Here is a 22,340-nt window from a genome sequence, read left to right on the forward strand (position 1 = left end):
ATGTTTCAAGTTAATTTTTATGACATTCATAAAACAAAATGCGGCCCTGACTTTTTTGATACTCAGCTGTACAAAGATACCAACCAAAGTCCCTAAAGGCATACCCCCATCCACCAAATTCTTTTGTGAATTTGCAGCATTTTGGGTTTCACTTCTACTGAACTTTGCCTGATCCTCCTAAGAATAGGAAAATAAAGGCAGTGCTCTCTCGAGGGCAGAAAATATGTTTAGGAAGCATTTTGGTGCAACCTCTAACCACTTAGGGCCAGACGTAATAAAAGACTGGTTGCAAAATATGGTAGCAAATTATAAGGCAACTTTTTGTGAAGAATCTTTAAATTTGCGAAGGTCATTATTTGCAAACTCTGTGATTGGCTACCAACACTGAGATAGTGGCTTGCAAGGAATAGCTGACACCATCTCTGTATTTGCATTCGCAAATGGGAAATCCTTTTTTTCAAAGCAGCTGCTGTTCCTTAAAGGAACTAGTGCTGCTTTTTGAAAAAAGGATAAGGTTCTGTTTGGGAACAAATCGCCCAACATGAAAACAAAAATGAAGCAGTCCAACGGCAACAGGTTCCGCCTGCAAATATGCTAGACCCTCCTTTGTGGTGTCAATAACTGTTAAATAGTTTTCGACCACATGTTGGAAGCCATTGTGCATTGCATACCAAAATCACAATTAGAAGGGAGGAAGCCTTTTGTGTCCTTTCCTAATTTTGTTTCAAAATTAGTTGGTAAAATCATTTTGCGAGCATTAAATGCTTTTTCAGCTTGAAAATTTTTACTGAAATATACCAAAAAGCCATTTTGTTATTGAGAAAATGGCTTTGAACTTCTGCCCCTAGTTTGAACTATCAAAAAACTCTGCCCTGCCTTTTAGGACTCTTGCTTACAACCCTTACAGTTTTGCAATAAGTCCATAAGGCAATGATAGTTAGACCAGGGATATGTAATGTTGGTCCACAAAGTCTAGAGCCAGGGCAGAGTTGTAGGAAATCCAATTCCTGGCAGTGTATCTAAAGAGCAATTCTTTAAATAGTTTGTGGTGTATTTGAAAATCTAGCGCTGTTCAGGTCATTGTAACCCTGTGCTGAACATCCCTGCCTTACTCAAGCGGCATACCTGCTGAGTGAATGAACAACTGCAGAGTAGAAGGCCATGTAGGATCACCTAATGAGGGTAAGGTTATGTAGGACCACATCATGTTGTGGATCTGTGATGAGTAGGCTGATGAGGTCATGTCAGACTGTACATGGGGCCCCCTATTCTGCTGAAGGGATCATAGGAGCCAATAATGGGCACCATACGTTCATGGTCAGTGCTGTGGGATTGCTGACTGTTGGGTAAAATTGTGTGGATTCTGAAGGGATGATTTCATTGCAGTTTTTGTAGAGGAGCACTATTGGAATATAGTTTGTTGGATACCGTTTAATAACACTAACTGATAAAGCATGGTGTAAATGCACTACCTGTGAGGTGAATGCAAGAGCTCTCTTAGGGAAGAAGTGACTGCTGACAGTGAGGAAAGGTGCCTCGACCTGCCAACTTCTGCAGGGAGAATTGCTAAGGTGCAGGATGATTGTTGGATAAAGTGTCAGATTGATGCCTGGAGGGAATGTTGATGTGAATAAAAGCACAGAAGGGCTGACTTTAGGGAAGATGTGCAAGTACAGAAATTGTAGGAGGTTAGAGTTGTTTCAGGGTGCAAGGGACTGTTAAAAACTAGTTAAAATAGTTCTCCATCTTTAATCCATCTCTGCTTGGTTAGTCTTAAGCGCTGGGATGCTCCCGAGTGGCCATGCGCTATAGAAGAGCCTTTTAATAATAATAATAATAACTGTACCCATTGTGACCATTTCCAGTTCTTTTCCTAGTATCTGGAGGCTTGTCTGCTGTTGTGGAGCATCTGGCAACACCAAGGAGTCCTGGGTTTTAATGGGGCACTGCAGTTAGCTGGTCACTGGAGGATGATGTTGAGGTCCTCTGGGTGGGTCTGGACATCTGAGATACGGTTGATGAGTTAGACAGGCCTAATAGGTATTTATGAAGGGGTATTTTGAAGAAATTATTGAAGGACATGCACATTGTTGTGGTCATATTTTGTTGGCCACAATGATCGGATGAGGTTATGTTAGGTTGATGGCTGTGTGATCAATTCCAGGTTTGTGTTGCAGAAGAAGCTGGCAGGTCACAGTTGTGCAGACACTGTCCATAGTGTCATCTATGTCATAGGTTGTGTGTGCAATGAGTGGTTTGTCATTACTTAGAGGTAGGTTGAGGATAGCATGCAAAGTGAGATGTTAAATTTGTTAAGGAAGATGTTGTTCGTACTGGTGAGCTCTGAGATCTTGGTGTTGAAATTAACTTTGAACAGATGTCCAGCATATGAGTTAAGACAGTCTGAGTGGTGGTTAGTGGAAAGTGGATTGAAAGGTCAAAGTAGGTAAGCATGGGTTGTTGTATTATTATGTAACATTATAGTCCTATTACGATGTCAGGCGGATTTGCAACCGCCCGACACGTCACAGAAAGTGAACCGAATGACCTCTGGTCGGCGGTCCTGACGCCTAATTATGAGTCATAGTTGCCCCCTGGCCCCCCACCAGAGACCGCAAGGTGAAGCGGACCCTGCTAGGGGCCCCCAAACACACTTTCTGACAGGGTTTTCATGTCGGAAAGGGCGACCTGGAAACCCTGCCGGAAGAAATGCATCATAATCCGGATAATGTAAATCGCCGTCCATTTGGATTTTGGGCAGGTTCACACTGGCCGACAGGCTCGAGCCCATCGTAAGTCAGCCAGAATGACTTGCCGGTTTCAGTTCTGACCGGCTGTATTATTATCAGCCAGTCGAAATTGAAACAAACGATGAGTGTCGGAAAGCCTCCGACCTGAGGTTGGAGACTTTCCAACACTCATCGGAATCGGCCCCAATATGTTTTGCATGACAAATGCCAGAAGGGTGTCCTAGTGATAAAAAGGAGACAACTGCTGGTCAAACAAACTACTGAAACATCCACATTTTTTGTTTTCTTTTGAAAGTAATATAGTAAAGTATTCTCCAGAGTAAAAGTGGCAAGAAGTTCCATTGCTTAACTGCAAGAAAAGAAAAGGAGCATCCTCACATTTGACTCCTCTTGATTTGGGTGGATGCAGACTAGATAAGGGGAGAGTCTGGTAGTGGCAATATCTCAGAATATTCTTCCTCAGGTTAGAAGGACCTGAGTGACTGAGGGCTCTGTGTAAATAGCAAATCACTTTCTGATTGAAAGACAGTAAAGATCACTCACACAAGAAGTCACAGAGGGTTTCGTGAGTAAACTGAGAACTAACCTGCCAGCTGCATTTTGTATTGTCCGGAGATGAAAGAGAAGATATGCCTGGATTCACATATATGGAGAATTGTCATAGTCACCCATGCAACATACTAAGAGCATGAACAGTAATTTTCCTTGAGGCTTCGGGTAGAGAAGGGAGGATTTTTAGTAGGCATAATTAGAAAAGAAAAACAATGCTCAACTATCTGATTGACTTGGTTAGCAAAGAGAAGTTTCCGGTGTATGACAAACCTAGGTTTTTGGGAGAAACGTCTGGTCTAGGTGGAACATAAAAATGTAAGACCCAGGGGTAGGAAACTGGATTATTAATTAGAGCAGGTGATTACCCACCTCAAGGAATAATCATAACCCATGTCAGGATGAACCCTTAAAGTCACTAAATTATCCTGAACTAAACCCCTTACTAGCTATGCCATAGAGAAGACTTTACCCCCAAAAAATGTTTGCTGATTACGATGCTGGTCCGGTCCAGGGAAGACATGGCTTGGCAGTTCGGGCTCTACTGTTCCCATGAGGCACAGGGTCAAGACTGATTTGCATAGAGCTGTGTTGAACTGGGGTGGCAAAATGAGCTAAAGAATGATGATGCATTCAACCCAGATCTGTGACTGGGGTGAGTGTTTGAAAATTTCCAGGAACCCACCCATTGTCTCCTTGTGTTTGCTTTGATTACTATGCTGCTCACGGTTTACTTTCCAACTGCCTAGTTATGATTTAGGCAGATGGAAAGTAAACTGGCAGGTCATTCTGGCTGGCATTCGACGGGTTCTAGGAGTCCATCTGCCAGTTGAAACTGGCCAGTAATCTCAAGGGAGCGTCTTTCTGCCCTTGAGATTAGGATGAATATTTTACGTCATGGTTCACATGCCCGCCTGACTGACATGGAAACCATGTCAGAAAGCGTGTTGGGGGGCCCCCAGTAGGGCCCCCTTGTGCTTGCGGCCTCCTGTTGATCCCTGCACTCTGTGGTAGGCACATTGAGGTGCCTGCCATGGGGTTCAGGGATGAAATGCACCTCCCTTTTCTCAAAAGGAGCTTGTGTTACAGCCCATTTACAGCCTTACCACTAGTTCTCATTAAGAAAAGGGCGCATGTGACGAACAGTGTTCGGTCGCATTGTTATAAGCCTTACAGGATCGCCGACCAGAGGTCGATTGGTCCCAGGACCGAGATGGTCGGCCCGACATTGTAATCAGGCTTAATATGTAAAGTATTTAGGCAGCACCAAACCAGTAATAAAATTAAATTGCTAATTAATAAAAATCTCAAAACAAATTAGAAAAATAGATTAAAATGAAATCAAATGACACCAAAATACAAAAATCCAATAAAATATGAATTTTTAACACCTTGGCTGCTGATTGAATTCCTCCCCTGTGCTGGACAATGCAGAACAGGGTGTGGTCGTGACAGAACCATTCCGTCATCAGCACAGCTCAACCGTGACTGATGACGGAATGGTTCCGTCACCAGCATCGAAGGGGTTAAAGCTTTAAGTAAAGAAAGCATTAATAAGAACAAAGTAACAATAATTGCCATTGGTCACAAAGACTGGAACCTAGGCAAACTTTGAATCTGGCCACGATGGAGCGTGGATTGGGTACATAAACCAGGTTCCTCCTTTTCAAACATTTTACCTTCTGACTTTTGTCCATCATGTAGCATTCCACCACAGTAGTGCACTTCTAAAACCTTCCAGAACACCAGGGAAGGCACTTAGATACTCACAAGTTACCAGACAGAAGCCAGTAGTAGGGTCCAGTCCAGTTCACGTTGTCACTGGTCAGCAGGGCAGTTGCAGGAAACTGCCTCTTTTAGCTGGTTGTGTCCCTGTAGTTGTAAAGAGAGGTCAGCCTTTTGACCAGTAAAGTCTTCTTCTATGACCTGGGTACAAGAGGGAGATCAGGGCTAGTCTTCTAGGCTCTATATTGGTTTAAGGCAGCCAATTCAGTCTTCTTCTGATCTTTTATTCGTCCAGGTTTGCTCTGGAGTGGGTGCTTGGAGATGCCACAATAATGTCTGGCACAAATTAGTAGGTGGGAATGACCCCTGGGCACACCCTAACCAAAGGAGTAAATATTCCTTGGGAGAACTTCACTCACGTTGTGCATTTTCAAGATGGAAAAAGTCTCCACCACTGTAAACATGGGCTCCAAGGGCTGGTGGTGTTTGTGGGGAGTGTACTATGGTAATCTGTGAATTCTCACACATCTAAGACTAAAATCCTGTTTGAAACAGTCAATGTACCCTCCATAAACCCAGTGATAGAGTCTGGTAGACAAAGCAGGTTTTTCCAGCAACCAGGCAATGGATACACGAGAATTGTTTTGGCATCTTGTTCCCACACCTTAAAATACACTCCAAGTGTCATATTTAAAACTGTCACTCATGCAGCATTTGACACTGTAATGCCAAAAAGAGTCCACTGTGATTGGAGCCTAGGAGAACGAAGGGGAGGGGGAAAGGAATGGTCGTGCACAGGTGTCAGGTAACTTTTGCCTGTGATAAGAGAGGCCTGGTTGAAATTCGCTTCAATTGTTATATGTAAAACCTGAGCAGACCTGTCCAGTAGAATTTGACACTCAAGCAGGATTTGACGTTGTAATGTCAAAAAGGATACTCCGAGTCCCTCTCTGCTTATTCTGACAGGTTCAGTTCTTGAAGTACTGGGTTTTTTAGAACCCAGCGGTGCCAGGGAGCACACCTTAAGACTTCGAGTTCTTCCTGTTTAAGACTACAGAAACACAGAGTCTTCTTGGTGAAGTCAAAGATCGTATTTAATGGCTGCAGCCAGTAACAGGTATCCTAGAAGTACAACACGGTGTATGTTCTCAGGAGACTGCTCAATCTTACAAAGCCAGCCTTCTCTTTTTATACAAAATATTATGCTTTAGGCAAACATTCCTTATTTTACAGTTGACCATTCACATATTTTCACTACAAAGAAAAAGCAGAGTCATGATGACAAGCCCGTATTTCAGTTTGTTCAGCCCACAATCGATTATCCGGCAAGGTCCAGTATTTTCATCAGATATCGACGGACCCCCAATAAAAACGGGCACCTCCTCCTCGTAAAGCAAGTCATAAAGAAAGAAGCAGGGACAGGTGTGTGTAAGATTAGGCATGGTTTGTGTGCGATGAAAGGTTTATGATATGTTGTGCCTTGATACTAATCTCATTCGGCCACTGGGAAAGGAACCGGCCGAACAGGTTTGGCTTCAGGCAGTGGAGTCAGCTTGCCCAGGTCACAGAGGAGTCAGCAAAGGTGTACGTGTCCTTCAAACTTGTTTTTGGCTTTAGTCATTTGGGCCTATGTGAGGGCAATCACAAAATGGCTGCCGTTCACAAAATGGAACCCGAGGGTTCAGGACGGAAACTCTGATTTCAGGGTGATTTCATCACCCGAATATGACGAAAATGCTTGTGCATTGTATTGTAATCATTACCGGTCTGCCGATACCAAAATCGTCATGATACGACGATGTTTATGACACGGGTCCAGAATTTTCAGTACCACATTCTGCCATCTTTGCTCATTCAGGTTAGGCAATTGTTTGCTCCTATGAGTGATTACACACCCATTCTCACCTATTTAAATGCTAATTACTCCCTGGCAGAAATGACAGAACAAATACAAATGTAGCTACAGAGGATTTACAGAGGGAAAAGGTACCTTTCTGATAGTACCTATTGCTTAATATTTATAAACAATTTAACTTCACATTTGATTACCACTTTTAATATTTATTTCTCTAGCTGTTCCCTAACTGAAATTAGCATGATTAAATGTAATAACGTGGCACATTGTTTTCCTATTGAACAACCAGTCTTACTACAGTAAAAGTAGTATTCAGGGTTTTTCCCCTGTAACGATATGTTGAACATTAAATTTCCTCCATGTTCTACTTTTTTGTTTTTAAATAGCGACCATAATCCCTAGCGAGGCCCAGTTCTGAGCCTGATGAGTAAGGTCATTGGGCTCCCACACAATTATTATTAAACATCTCCAGGGCTTCGGTACTAGTGACATTCCCTCTGATTGTGATATTGTCCTCATCACTTGTGTGCAGTATTCCATAATTTTGGGACACTGCCATATGGTGTGGAAAAAGGCACCTTCATCCCCGCAGCCACGCAGGCAGAAAGGGTGCAGTGTTTTACCTATCCTGCGCAGGGTGTGCCTGGTGTAAGATGATCGGTGTAGAATTTTTAGCTGCACTAGCCTAAGTCGTGAGGGTATGCCCATCTCCCGTGGAGAGGCCAGCGCCTCCTGCCATTCCGAGTCATCAAGGTCACCTACGTCATGAGACCATTTGTCCCGCAAGGGCCCCGTGGGGTCTGGCAGATTGTTCACCAATTTGCGAAAAAAAGTGAATGAAGTCGCCTTTTTTGCCATGTAGTCTGTCAATAGCCTGTCTTCCATAGGTGATGCCTCCGGGACTTCGGTACCAGGTTGCAATGCCATCATTAGTGCGTGCCTAATCTGTGTGTATCTAAAACAGAGGTCTTCAAACTTTTTTACTCTGAGCCCCCCCAAAGCAAAATGGTTTGGGGTCAGGCCCCCCTCCAAATCTTTATGCCAAGTATAGGGGAGCGGGAGGGACATGGCTGCGTGCAGGGAGCGGGGCTTATGAGATGGTATCAGGAATACTTTTTCTATAGCCTATGAACTGCACTAAATATGAGACTTATAAAACAGCAAATGCATCAAACAAAAACAGATTTTATCCCAAACAAACTGCTCCCTATAATTGGGAGGTTGTGAGCCCCTCACACGCGTTGACCCCCTTGCAACGACACCTGCTGCACTAATGATAAGTGCAGTCCTGAGTAGCAGGCTATCTCCTCTGTATCTTTTACCTCTACCCCACCATGACAGATCATCACCTTGGTCCTAATGCTTGAAAGAAAAATAAGCTCTGATGCCCCCTTTTTTATAGGTAGACAGTAATAACTGTGATGCAGTGGGCCCCTCAAATCCCTGGGCTCCAGTCCTGCTGCATCTGCTTCCTTAATGATAACCAGCAGTGGCCACTTACACATTTGGCAGCAGTATCAGCTTCACTAAGGAATGTCCCATGGACTCAGCTTTCACAAAAACTGCCCCTGAATGGTTATAACTGACTTTGAGGAGTCTCTGCCTGAAAGCGAAGGGTGTGGTGGTAGTGCAGAAAGTTAAAGAAACCAGCCATTAATTGAAGTGCATTGTGAGTGCAGAGTGATCACTGTGAGTACAGGGTGGGGGGAGAATGTGGGAGTGCATGGGGAACAGTGTGAGGGCATTATGATTGCTGTGAGTGCAGGGTGAGTGTAAAAGATAAGGATGAAAATGAGGAGAGTGTTGTCTGAATGCAGGGTGCATTTCCAGACACTTGAAGTATGTCAGCATGTTATTGACGGCGGCGTAGCGTTTCACATATAAGTTAAACTGTTGCTATTATGGAATTAAACAGGGATCGAGGGTGGAGGAAATAAATAATATGCTGATCCTGCAACAAACTTAGTTTTATGATTAGGGTTGTCAGCTCATTATTTTGATGTCCCAGGCGGTACAAAAATAAGCACTCACTAAAGCTGTATTTACAGAATTTATGTGTGCATACTTTGAACAGCAAATATGAATAGAAAGCACTTTAAATTGTGTTCTTGGGCTGCCTGAAAGATCCATGACTGATAATTAAAAGGAACAAAGACAGAAAAGTCACATTACAAATAAATACATACTACTTTATTTATAAACCGCATTTAGTGCCAAAACAAGCAATTTACAGGCTGTTTATGAAACACATGTCTGGCATTTTTCTTTTGGCAAATTGAAGACCTTTTAGCCCTGTGGATGTTGCCGCCTGCCTGTATAATTCTGAAAGAAACTACTACCTTTCCAGCTTGGCAGCTGTGCTCTTCTCATGCAGCCCAAGTGCAACATTCCACACAATTGCCTGGGAGGCTTAAGTGATGGTTGAACTCCAGTCTGGGAATATTTTAGAGAAAGTTAAACATTTTCCAAATATTTACAAACAGGTTTGAAATGGTGTAATTTGGCTTCTCTGTGCAGAAAAGGAGCTGCTGCCCTAAAGTTACCTCTGAAGACAGAAGACTAGGGGGCAGATTTACAAGCCCCTTGCGCCACTTTTGCGTCATTTGTTCCATGTTAAAAATGACGCAAATGTGGCGCAAGGGACTTGTAAATCTGCCCCCCGGAGTATCTCATAAACCCCAAAAGTACTGCAGCCCTCACAGTAAGCAAACAAACATTTGCAATGCAATAGGTCTCTCATTATGTAAGTTTGAGCTATTGGCATTGCTAAATAACCAATAGCTCCAACATTAATAATGCCAGACCTATTGCATTGCAAATGCTTGTTATTCCTGTGAGTGGTTGTGTAGGCAGGGCCCCGCGCACTGCTTGGCTGGGGGCTTAGAATGCTGTTAAGACGGCCCTGGATGCAGCATGTCTTATGTGGGGGATGTAGGTTTTGAGATGCATGAGGCTTTGAAGACATGCTCTATGTACGGATTATATGTCACTATACTAACTTGAATACATAGAAAGCAACTGTGCACTTTGCAGCTGGAGGGATAACAATTCCGTAGGTATGGGGTATTAGGGCAGGGGCTAGTGTGAGACCAATGCAGAAAGAGAATAAGCAGGTATTGAATGTGAGGGAAAGGGACACCTGAGGAAATCTCACTGGGGTGCTGTTGGTACAGGTCCTGTATTTGGAAGGATTACAGACTTATTATTTTCATTTACTTTTATGTCCATGCTATGCAGGTTACAGTGGTGCAGGGGATATTTTCCATCCATATTTACAGCTCCTGGCATTTACGCTGCCTGACCACTAGAAAATAAATTGTCACTTGTTGAACTTTACATAAGTGCAAAACTGCGCCATAGTTGGTAAAACGTAACAAACCCAGGACCCTGTGATTATTGCCAAACATGCCATTTTGGGGCTAGTGAAAGCTTCTTAAAATGAAGCCCCTTCTTATTTTGTGATCACAGCTTCCACATCCCACTCAGATGGGTTCGCCTTTGACTTGTTGATCTTTCTGTTCCTATTTTCGCTCTTTCATCAGTTCTCATTGTTTTTGACAGTGGGTGGGTGCGGTGATTCAAACAATGCATGCTTTTAATAATATCGGAGCTGCTGTCTTTGGTTTTCGCCTAAACATGTGTTATCTGTGCCTGCCGCTTCTGTGTTGCATCATATTGCGGTGCCTCGTTCCTGTTTTAGAAAGCACTAGACAGGGATGGCATTTAAGAGAATGTCAACATGCATTTCGTGTTGCTCTACTACCCGTGCTTGTGGCGCTGGAAACTATGAAAATAAAATGAAACATACTTACAAACCCTCACTGGGGAGGGAAACAAGGAGTTAACACTGCTTTTCAATAGGATCAGGCTTTCTCACAGTTAAAACAGAACGAGAGCATTCACACCTGGGCGCTAAGAGGCGCGTTCAGCAGCAGTTAACACCTTCTTGGCTGTTGCTTAAGGACTTACACGTTTGCTGCTCAAGTTACTTGTTCTGGAACAACGGCACTCACCACAAACACGCAGATGGTGGGGGGAAAAAACATGCCAGCTAGCTGCTGTCCTCCTCATTGGTGACGTTCCTACGTGCTGATAGGAAAGCCGGAGCCGCAGCAAATCGAAAATCCCCACGTGGGACAGTAAAAAAGATAACAAAGGTTCAATCTTAGGGAGGAGTTCGCGCCCCCCCCTGGGATGGTGGCGCGCCCCCCCTGGGGGGTGCGCCCCACAGATTGAAGAACTCTGATCTAAAAAGTTCAGAGGGTGCCAGTTCATATTGTTGCTGGAGATGCTCAAATGGAACTATTTCGCCTTGTGCCACAGGTCACCCACCGTGGTAATGCCTATATCATCCCACTGGTCAAAACCCTTTCAGTTCCTAAGCCTTCCCAGTCGTTTAGTGTCCCAGAGTGGAGTTAGTTGGGTCATGACCCCTTGCCATCCCAATTTAGCCTGAGCGGCATGCCAAATGGTAACAGTGTGCCTCAAGGGTCCTATCATTGCTGGTGTTAGTTTCCGGTCATAGAGTGAAGACAGCATACCTTTCCTACCTAGAATTGACCTGTCTGCCATAAATGCTGGTTCAGATTTTGGGGCATGCAACCATTGGTTAATGACCTTCAATTGTGCCACCCAAAAAGAGAGTTGTATGTTTGGGAATGCTATTCCACCATCATACCATCCGCGTATCAACTTGAACTGCGCAATGCTCGCCGGTTTGTTGCCCCACAGTAGGCTAAACCTGGGTTGCTATTGCCCTGAAGTGATTCGGCTGCACTGGGTACGGCGTATTTTCCAGCACATATAAGAAGCGGTACACAGACAAAATATCGATTTTTTAATATCGATAAGCAAAAATATCGAAGTTTAAATATCGATATACAAAAATATCGAAGGTAAGTAATATCGACAGTCTAAATATCGATATTGGTATGATATCAGTAATATCGAAGTTGTAAATATCGATGTTAATAATATCGAAATTAATAACTTTGATGTTACTAATATCTATTTTTAAATAAATTTAGTGTATATTATATTGTATTAATTATGTTTTATAATTTTTTTTAATGTTATTTTATTAAATATTGTGTTTTACTACTGTAGCGGGTTGTGGGTTTATAGGGGAATAGGGTGGGAAGTAATTTAATTATGTTAAATTAATTATTATTATTAGGAATTATTAATTAATTAATTGAGAATTAATTTTAAATTATTTTAATTAATTTATTAATTGATAAATATGTTCTGTAGCGGGTTATGGGTTTATAGGGGAATAGGGTGGGAAGTAATTTAATAATAATTAATTAATTGATATATGTTTGTACATATTTTAATTAATTAATTGGTAATTAATTTCTATTAATTAGTTAATTAATTATTATAATTTTTTATCATATTTATAATTATTAATTAGTTGGTAATTAATTATTATTAATTATTTTATTAAATTAATTAAAGTAATTGTTATATATATTATTTATTGTTATTAATTAATTAATTGTGCAAAATAATATTAATTATTAAATTAAATTAATTACAGCAAATGTGCTAATATATTTATTTTATTGTTATTGTTAATTAATAATTAATTGGTAATTAAATAATATTAATTAATTGTGGGTACAGGGGTATTTTTAGGGTTCAGGGTCAGTTTTCAGGTCATGGGTACAGGGGTATTTTTAGGGTTCAGGGTCAGTTTTCAGTTCATGGGTAAAGGGGTATTTTTAGGGTTCAGGGTCAGTTTTCAGTTCATGGGTAAAGGGGTATTTTTAGGGTTCAGGGTCAGTTTTCAGTTCATGGGTAAAGGGGTATTTTTAGGGTTCAGGGTCAGTTTTCAGTTTTTGGGTAAAGGGTTATTTTTAGGGTTCAGGGTCAGTTTTCAGTTCATGGGTAAAGGGGTATTTTTAGGGTTCAGGGTCAGTTTTCAGTTCATGGGTACAGGGGTATTTTTAGGGTTCAGGGTCAGTTTTCAGTTCATGGGTAAAGGAGTATTTTTAGGGTTCAGGGTCAGTTTTCAGTTCATGGGTAAAGGGGTATTTTTAGGGTTCTGGGTCAGTTTTCAGTTCATGGGTAAAGGGGTATTTTTAGGGTTCAGGGTCAGTTTTCAGTTTGTGGGTAAAGGGGTATTTTTAGGGTTCAGGGTCAGTTTTCAGTTTGTGGGTAAAGGGGTATTTTTAGGGTTCTGGGTCAGTTTTCAGTTCATGGGTAAAGGGGTATTTTTAGGGTTCAGTGTCAGTTTTCAGTATTTGGGTTAAGGGGTATTTTTAGGGCTCTGGGTCAGTTTTGGGTTTTTGGGGTACAGTCGTACAGGGTAAAAATTAAATAAATGTAAATTAAATCAATTAAATGAAATTATAAAATATAAAATTACATTAAATTATTACGTTTTTAATTTATTTTAAATGTATATGTATTAGTTTTAATTTTTTTATTATGTTTTAATATTTTTATTTAATATTTGTAACATTATATGTATTTTATAATTATTTTAACATTATTATTAATACATTTAAAAAAACGATATTTTTAATTCCGATATTTTTGTACTACGATATTATTTTTTCGATATTTTTGTACTTACCTTGTTAGGGATAGGATTCCGATATTTTTGACTTCGATATTTTTGTCCCGATATTTTTGTATGTCGACATTTTTGATTTCGATATTTAGTCAGACATTCATAAGAAGCGAGGTAGGGCCATCATTTTAAAAGTGCTGCTTTACCTAGCGAAGTCAACGCTTTAAGACGATTTAGCAGGGGTTGCAGATTTCTTTTAAAGAAGTCCGCATGGTCAATAGTGATATATATATGCCTATATATTTAAATGCACCCTTGGAAATCCGGAGTGGGCAGTCCGTGAGGAGCTGCGGTGGGAGGCCATGCAGCACATACATAACCGAATTGGACAAATTTATGGTATAACCAGACGCCCTCCCAAAAATAGTGCAGATATTTAGAAGGGTCAGTATGGAACGCCTGGGGGAGTTTATGTATAACAGAACATCGTCTGCATACAGGGAGATGCGATGCTCCCAGCTTTCCGTCCATTTGAGTCCCCGTATCATTAGCTCCCACCGTATCCACGCCGCCAGGGGTTCCAGCACCAAGGCAAAAAGCAGCGGCGACAGGGGACAGCCTTGTCACGTGCCCCGTGCCAAGGGGAAGTCGTCAGAGATATGACTATTAGCAGTTACGTGAGCCATTGGTTTCTCCATGTCCTACTTTTAAATACTATGCACTCTCCCTTACGGATGATTCATATAAATATTTTAAAGGAAGGTTTTGATCTGTCAACAGGAGTTATTTTGATGTGTCAGGCTACAAATGTTACACCTGCAATCATGCTTGCACTGCCACTGTAGAGAATGGCACAATGGGAGCTACAGTCCATCCGTGACATTTATTTTACAGGCACAGGATGCCCTTTGTACCCAATTAAAATAAATATACCAGCCTTGTTGCATCCCTTATTCCCACCCCTGCTGCTTAGACCTTTTACAAACAGGTCCTTTCTATTGGAGGGATGAATAGAGCCTTTGGTTTCTTTCCCTGTGCTATTCCTTTCCTACTGTTGGCAAAGCAAAATTATGTGGATTCAATTTTTCATTCAGCAGGAACTGCAAGGAGCCATAAATATTCGTGAATATGAACATTCTTGGACATGAGGAATTACCTCTTTTTTGTGGTCTGCAGTTTGATTGTTATCATTACCATATGTCGAACCATTATCTCCTTACCATAATATTGTATTCAGAGGAACTGCTCTGTACATGACAGTGCTTTCCATTGCCAACTGTCTTAATATTGTATGTTATGATGAAAAGAATAAAAATGATTAAAAGAAAGGTAAAAAAAATATGCCAATCAAGTGTATATAGATTTCGTTAACTTTAAAGGAGGAGCAGAGGCTCTTTACCACTGGTTAGCAGGTGTAACACACACAGATATATACAGCCAGCAAAAACTTTAAAATCTGAGAGTACACCACTCAAATGATGGTCAATTCCTACACTCATCTTTGTCAACTTTAATTTTTAGGCAAATAGTTTTCATCCAGGAAGCTATTTCTTTTATGGAGGAACAAAAAATACCTTGGGTGCTATCAGGTTTATCTGTAATGGAAAGCATGATCTGAATGTGGATGGTTTTTAATACAATGTCAAAGCTGAACAAACATCTCAAGGGTTACATAGACAATAAATATTGTCAGACTAAGAGAAGATCTCTGTGGAATTGTACAATTCCTATACAATATCCTATTATTATGCTTCCTTTAACAGCCTTTTTTATATCACATATAGATTTACTTGAATAATACATTTCACGCTGCAAGTGCAAAGGTACACTCAATGATAGTCTACTCTGTGGAGAGCATAGGTCACAATTTGAACCTCACTTTTTCTTCATTGGAAACCTGAATTTGTTTTTGGGAGACAAAAATGGCTACACCACTGGAAGAATCATCTGATAATTTTGTTGCTGAAGAATTCATAACCATCAATAGCACTTTTTCCCCCTCCTGTCCTACAGTCCAGTATGCAGCATTCAATGCTTTGAGTGCAGCCCGTTCAGACCACGCATCATCGCAGGGTGAGCACACGCTAAACACCAGACATACCACTAACTCAGTACACCATAAATAATCACCACAAATTCAGTAGTCAAAAGACATTATCCCCAGTGCTGCCTATCCGGACCAAGCATCATCGCAGGTTACGTATACGCTCAGTCCCAATGGTACTACTAACTCAGTGCACCATCATTCATCACCATATAGCCATATTCAGGCAGAATTTAACTGATTCTTCATTCATTATTTATAAAGTGCAGTACCAAATAAAGTAACATCCCTCAAACCTACACAAAATCGCCATTTGGCCTTACAAAGCCAAAATTCACAAGACAAAAAGCATTACTATGAGTATGTCCTACCCAGGTCACACATCATCGCAGGCTCCAAAGACCGTTGTTGTTTCAGGTACCACTTACTCAGTGGAAACCAAACTTTATATCACTTAGAGATTTAGTTGAATAATAAAATGCACGCTGCATACATGTTTGATCTTCCACTTGCACTATAATTGCAGATGATGCACTCCACCCTAAGATGTATTCTGCGGACAGCAGGGTTTACAACTTGAATTCACCTTTGCATCTACACTATAGACAGCAGGAAATTCAACCTTGATTTATTTAATGCAGAGACAATTATACAGTATGTCTTCAGATTTTGTTAAAAAAAGCGAAAAAAGACTTTTTCTATAACTGTACTGACTGCTAGGTTCCATGTACACTGTGCACAGTAGGGTTCACAACTTTAATTTACCTTTTCATCTACACTACAGACAACATTAAATTCAGCCTCAATTTATTTAAAGCATAGAAAAAAATAGTGCTGTTGCACTGCTACTATGCGCAAGCACCTTCAATAGTTGCATTCTGTGCACTATGATAACAAAGAATGTAGAAAATTATGCCAAAATGTACTTCCACCACCGGCAATACCAAGTACCTCTGGGATATCACTTTCACCCACCCACCAGACATACTTCCCCATTTTGACAAAGTTAGAATGCACTACGTGAAATGCAATAGTTTAATTTGTTATGTGGGGTAATCAGTAGACCTAGTTTGCAGAGCAATTGATAACCATCGATGCTAGTTTCCCCCCCTCAAAGTTCATATAGTCCAGTATGCAACAGTGAATGATTTCAGTACAGCCCACTCAGACCACGCATCATCGCAGGGTGAGCACAAGATAAACACCAGACGTACCACTAACTCAGTACACCGTACATAATAGCCACATGCCCTTGTTAAGGCAAAATTCAATAGTCAAAATAAATTTTTACCAGTACGATCTGCCTGTACCAGGCATCATCGCAGGCTCCACACAAACCGCCCCTACCTCAGTAAACCACAACACATGAACCCTTTACAATAAAATCTTCTGTGTATTATTTCACATACAATCCTCTTACCTTTGGACAGCAGAAGTCATAAACCATTTATGATTAAATATCTGTATATGATATCATGATTACTATTCTACTTGTTACCAACAGCAACGTAATAAAATGTCCAGCATCAAGTTCTACAGTCTACCTGAATGACCACATATGTATATATATTAGCTGCACTACATGTGCCAAAAACTACAACTTAAACCTTTCTCAGCCCTGTATTACTACAGCTACAACACTCCACTGCATGTACAATAAATATTCATAATCGCAGAAAGACGTCATGTCCACCATCTTTTATGTGTGCAACTATGAACAAATATAAAGTCAGTGATACCCCGTACCTTCCATGTTGGCCAAGTTGTGGAACTTTACAGATATAATGACACATTGGCTTTTAAGACCCGGGTGACGTCAGCACTACAAAACGGACACCCGAATTACTTGATTTCTCATATAACTCACGACGGGACCACGCCCATAGCTCCGGAATAATGGTTCAGAGCCTCGCGCAGCACTGGAATATGTCAGGGCAGCCCACTCCACTTACGCTTCCAGGAAAACACAACAACGAAACATTGTCCAGATTTCAATTGTAGTGATTTCTTAGTTCCAGTTCTATTTGTCAGAACGGCACACAAACACTCCCTCATGGCTGCTATATACCCACACCACGCCCATCCAGTGCATCCATCACTACACACGTGACCCTACCAATAAAACAGACGGGCGCACGTGCTGTACGCCATTTAGAGTTGCTCCCATCGCAAGCGCTGTGATGTCCCATCCTGGTGGTTCAGAAGCCTCAATGAGGCCCAAACTACCGAACAGGAGGCCCACCACCACGTGCGTGGCCTCTTTGGTTACTGCTACCAGAAGGACTGAGTGGGTGAAGAACCTGCGATGATGATGATGGGAGCACGAGTATGTCGTTAGCAATAGCTATATCAAGACTTGGCACCATATGTGAGACTTCTTAGTGGCAGAGCGGGACTGCATGATGTAGAAGATGTCCTGTCTACAAAAAGGTGAGCAATGAGGCCCAGGTAGGCATCGGGGGGAGTCGATGGGGTGCAGCACACTGGATACAAAAAAGTGACTCCGCGATTTAGGCGTAAGCAGTCCTATATAGCGTATCTTATTGCATGTATATATCTTTTTTTCCTATAGCAGGAACATTTTTATAATCGGCCAAAAATCCGGAATATAAACTATACCCATAGTTGTTTTTAAATGCGAGAGGGAAGGTGTGTGAAAGGGCGATGTTATTCAACTCCACATTAAGATAGTAACAAATACCAATCATAACATCTTTCTTTTACTATCTTTTATATGTAGAGCTTCAGGGTGCATTATGTCCCGGCAAGTGGTGAAAAACACACCGGTGACAGAAAGGTGAGCTGCAAATATTCTTTGCAGTCATTCTCTCACATCCTCTCTCCTTTGATAAACACATGACACACAATGTTTAGTTCCTTTTCATCTTACAGGTTGTGTTTCACAAATTGGAATCCCTCCCTAACACCTCTAAAGCTCAACGTTCGAGAATTCTGTGATGATGCGTGGTCATTGTAACAACTTCTGAGAAGGCTGCTTCGACGCGTAGTGTACCCTCTTTGAATCAGGCCAATGGCACAAGGTGAGCAAAGAAGCTTGTTTCCGAAACAACGACAAGCCATCTGTGAAAGGAGACAATCGGTAGTGTGTAGCAGCTTCACCGCAGAGGAATGTACAATTACCTCCGGGCACTGAGAATAGATAGGTTACAACAGTTTGAGGGGTAGATGTACGACCTACTTGCGCCACTTTTGTGTCACTTTTAGCATGGGAAAAGTGGCACAAGGAGCTTCTAAATCTGCCTGTGACTTCCCAAGAAAAACAGTCACCTTCGGACTTTGTGAGTCAATGGGGTGCAACAGTCTAGATACTCAATATTAATACTACTTTGGAAAAAAAGCGCACACACACACCTCCTTACAGTGAACCTGTTGTAATAGAGTATCCTGAGTGTACAAATAAATAAACCAGAAATATACATGCAGTTGTATGTACTATGCTATTACTAACTCTATATACTATCTTTCAGATCATTAAACTGGAGGGTGCACTATGAACCAGCACGTGCTTGGACACACAACGGAAGCAAAAGGTTAGGCACGATTATTTTCTCCAGTATTAATTGCTCCATCTGTAACTTTCTCTCTCTCACACTTTTAATGTTTTTTCTCTCTTTCTCTCTCACATCGTTTCTCTTTCTTTTTTAAAGTTATGGATGCTGCTGTCCACTCTGACGTGTAGAACCAAAGCTGAGTTCAAGTTGTGAACTCTGTTGGTCACAGTGTTTACACAAGTGTAACCACCACCCCCGGGTATTTGTGTATTGTGGGCAGCAGACTGCGTGGCCCTCCACCTGGACCCCTCGAGGGCCCTTGAGACTGCCATGCCCCAGGGCTGACTCCTTCAGTGTCCCAGGGTGCCTACCCCCGGGACACTGCTGTTTGGTAAGAGAGAGCGGCCTCCCATAGAAAACTTAATTTACATTTTGAAAGACACAACAGTGAAATCTATTCTCACTTTCAAAATCCAAACCAGATTGCTTATATACATACAAGTTAGCATCTCCCCATGCGGAAAACCAATACCGACTCCCGAAGAACGCGGGGAGCCGGCTGGGACCGTGGGGACATTGTGGCTTCCCCCACGGTCAACAACATTTTTTATAAGACCCGGGGAATAATGTCTCCGGGAATATTAGAAATTACTTATAGGGGCTATTTTTTTATGGTAAAATGAAAAGTTGTGCACCCAGCGCAGCGCTCAGTGTGGCCCCCTGGTGTGCACACGCTGGATGCACGACTTCTACGCGTTTGGGAGCCGGCAATGCTTTTCCACATGGAGACCTACTATCATGCAGCTCGCCATGTGGAAAAGCAATCTGATTTACATTTTGAAAGAGAGAACAGATTTCTTTGCTATGGGAGGGTGGGATGGACACCCCGGGACACTGCAGGAAACGGCCCTCCCGCAATACATTAAGCCCCTGGGAGTGGTGTTGCCTGGGGATTTGGAGACCTAGAAGCCCCTCCCAACACCTTTTTTCTTGTATCCCAGTGAGGTAACTGGGCCATTCAGTGCTCATGGAGGGGGGCCACGTAGTCCCCCTCCCACAATACATAAAGTCCCGGAGGGTGGTGCTGCACACGGCTTTGGGGACCTTGGACCCCTCCCCCCACCATTTTTTTTCTTTGTAGCCCCGGGGGGGTAATGATCCCCATGGCTGGGGGTCCTTCTGGGACCCCCTAAGCAGGTCTAGAGGGTAACATTATTTTTACCCTGCCCCCTTTCTCCATTCTGCACACATATTTCACTGACTTCCTCAGCCTCGCTTCTACCGAGGCACAAAATGGCTTCCAACATTTCCTGGTTTCGAATGTTGACAACCACTTGACAGCCAATTAGCATTCAGCGTGTGATCGGAAAGGTGCGCTTATGGCACGATGACAATCCTCGCACTCTCCGCGGATCCACCGCGCCCAAAGATATATTGTCACCATATAAGCAAAAGGCACAAGTCTGAACTGAGGACTAACTCTTTGCCAAATTTGGCATAATTCCATTCAGCCGTTCGGTCTGTAGCTGTGGCTAAGGGTCCTATGGGAAACTGCATGGGGAAAACACGTTTTGGGACCCCCCTTTTTTCTCGGCCCCCACTTTACGAATTGCCCCGATATTTTCAGGATAGGAGCGGACCAGAGCTGGCCAAAATTTTGGAAAATTTTGCAAAGATTCATCAATCGGTGCCAAGGATATTGGGAATGGAATGTTGTGGAATTCCTATGCATAATAGGTCCTAACTATAACTACCTACTGGCGAGCGCCAGTAGGTAATATATATATATATATATATATATATATATATATATATATATATACACACTATCTACTTGCAGCCGCCAGTGGATAGGTATGGTTAGGACCAATGTTTCCATAGGAAAAGTGTTTTTTGTTTTGCCAATAACTTTGGTGCCACTTGACGAATCTCCAAGAATCTCCCACAAACTTGTCACAAAACTTCCCCTTTATGGTTCAGCTGCTGTGTTGAAAGTTTCGGGGTGCTCCATCAAGCGGGGGGCCGAGAAAAAAAGAAGGTCCCAAAACCCGTATTCCCAATTTAAGTCTGTGTGGATTTTCACTTTTGAACGCAACTACAGCTGAACTGCTAAATGGATTTACACCAAATTCGGCAAAAAGCTAGATGGTGGTCCAGAAAGCGTGCTTTTTGTGATTTGGTGTAAATCCATTCTACAGTTTTTTACATATCTATCTTTAAAGAATATAGATGTCTGGGACTCGAATCCTACAAAAATTTGATTGGCAGTCAAAACTTCAACCAGGAAGTGTTGACAGCCATCTTGGGACTCGAGTTGAAGCAGAGCCCCTGAAAAAAAGTTTTAAAAAAGAAAAGGGGGCAGGATAGGAATACCATGGCTCCCCAGATATGTTGGGGGTCCCTGAGGGATCCTGTCAGAGGTACATTTTTTATTTTTATTGTAAATTTTGCCACGTATCCGCGAATCTGCTGCAAAATAAAAAAAAGAAGCACTGCCGGGTTCCCACGCTTGCTTTAAAATAATCCCTAGGCCAGGTCCCAAGAGCATATGAGGCCCTCCTCCTAGAGTTTATCAAAGCCCTAGGGGACCGCCACCTCCCCAGTGCACTTTTGAATTTGAACACGTACATTAGGGCACTGACTGTTGTTTTATGTTATATATTTTCTTTTATAGGTTGGAATTGAAAATATTTCACACTGAGCAGGTGGGGAGCTGTAAGGAATGCAAAAAAGCTAAGGTATCTATAATTTGTTTTTGTTTCATTTGAATTTTCATAATGTTTTGAAAAATGCCTAATGGGGCTCAATATGTGCTATAATGCTAGAAATATGTATACCTTTGGTCATTAGGAGAGCTCATTTTTTTGGGCACTAGCCTGGTGAGGGTGGTCCCAGAGGAAACCTCACAGGTCTAAAAACATATATAGTTTTAAATGTATTGAATTCATTCCCGAAAGTAACTATAACTCATGCCCTCACCATGAACTACTAACTACCCCCAATATTACATCCCTCATGACATGGTCCATGATTTCGTAGATAACTTCACTGAAACATTTGAAATGACATAATTGAAGACAAAACTGTGCATGGTGGGGGCGCGGGTAATAGTTACTTTAGAGCACGAGTTATAGTTATTTGAGATAACTGTAACTGCTGAATTTCGGTTGTTTTGTAAGTTTAAAACTGTAGCATTTTCAGCTAACTATAGAGTCCCTTTAACTTATTTTTTTTTCAGTGAATTTCTAAGGTTATTGTTAATGCCAAGTAAGAACTTATTACCAAACCTAACTATAACGCCAGTTTAACCATTTGTTTTTTCAGCAATTTATATGTACATATATATATTGTGTTCTAAATAGTATTTTCAAACAAATCATCACAC

The sequence above is a fragment of the Lissotriton vulgaris genome, chromosome 5, assembly GCF_964263255.1.
Source record: "Lissotriton vulgaris chromosome 5, aLisVul1.2, whole genome shotgun sequence".
Taxonomy (NCBI): domain Eukaryota; kingdom Metazoa; phylum Chordata; class Amphibia; order Caudata; family Salamandridae; genus Lissotriton; species Lissotriton vulgaris.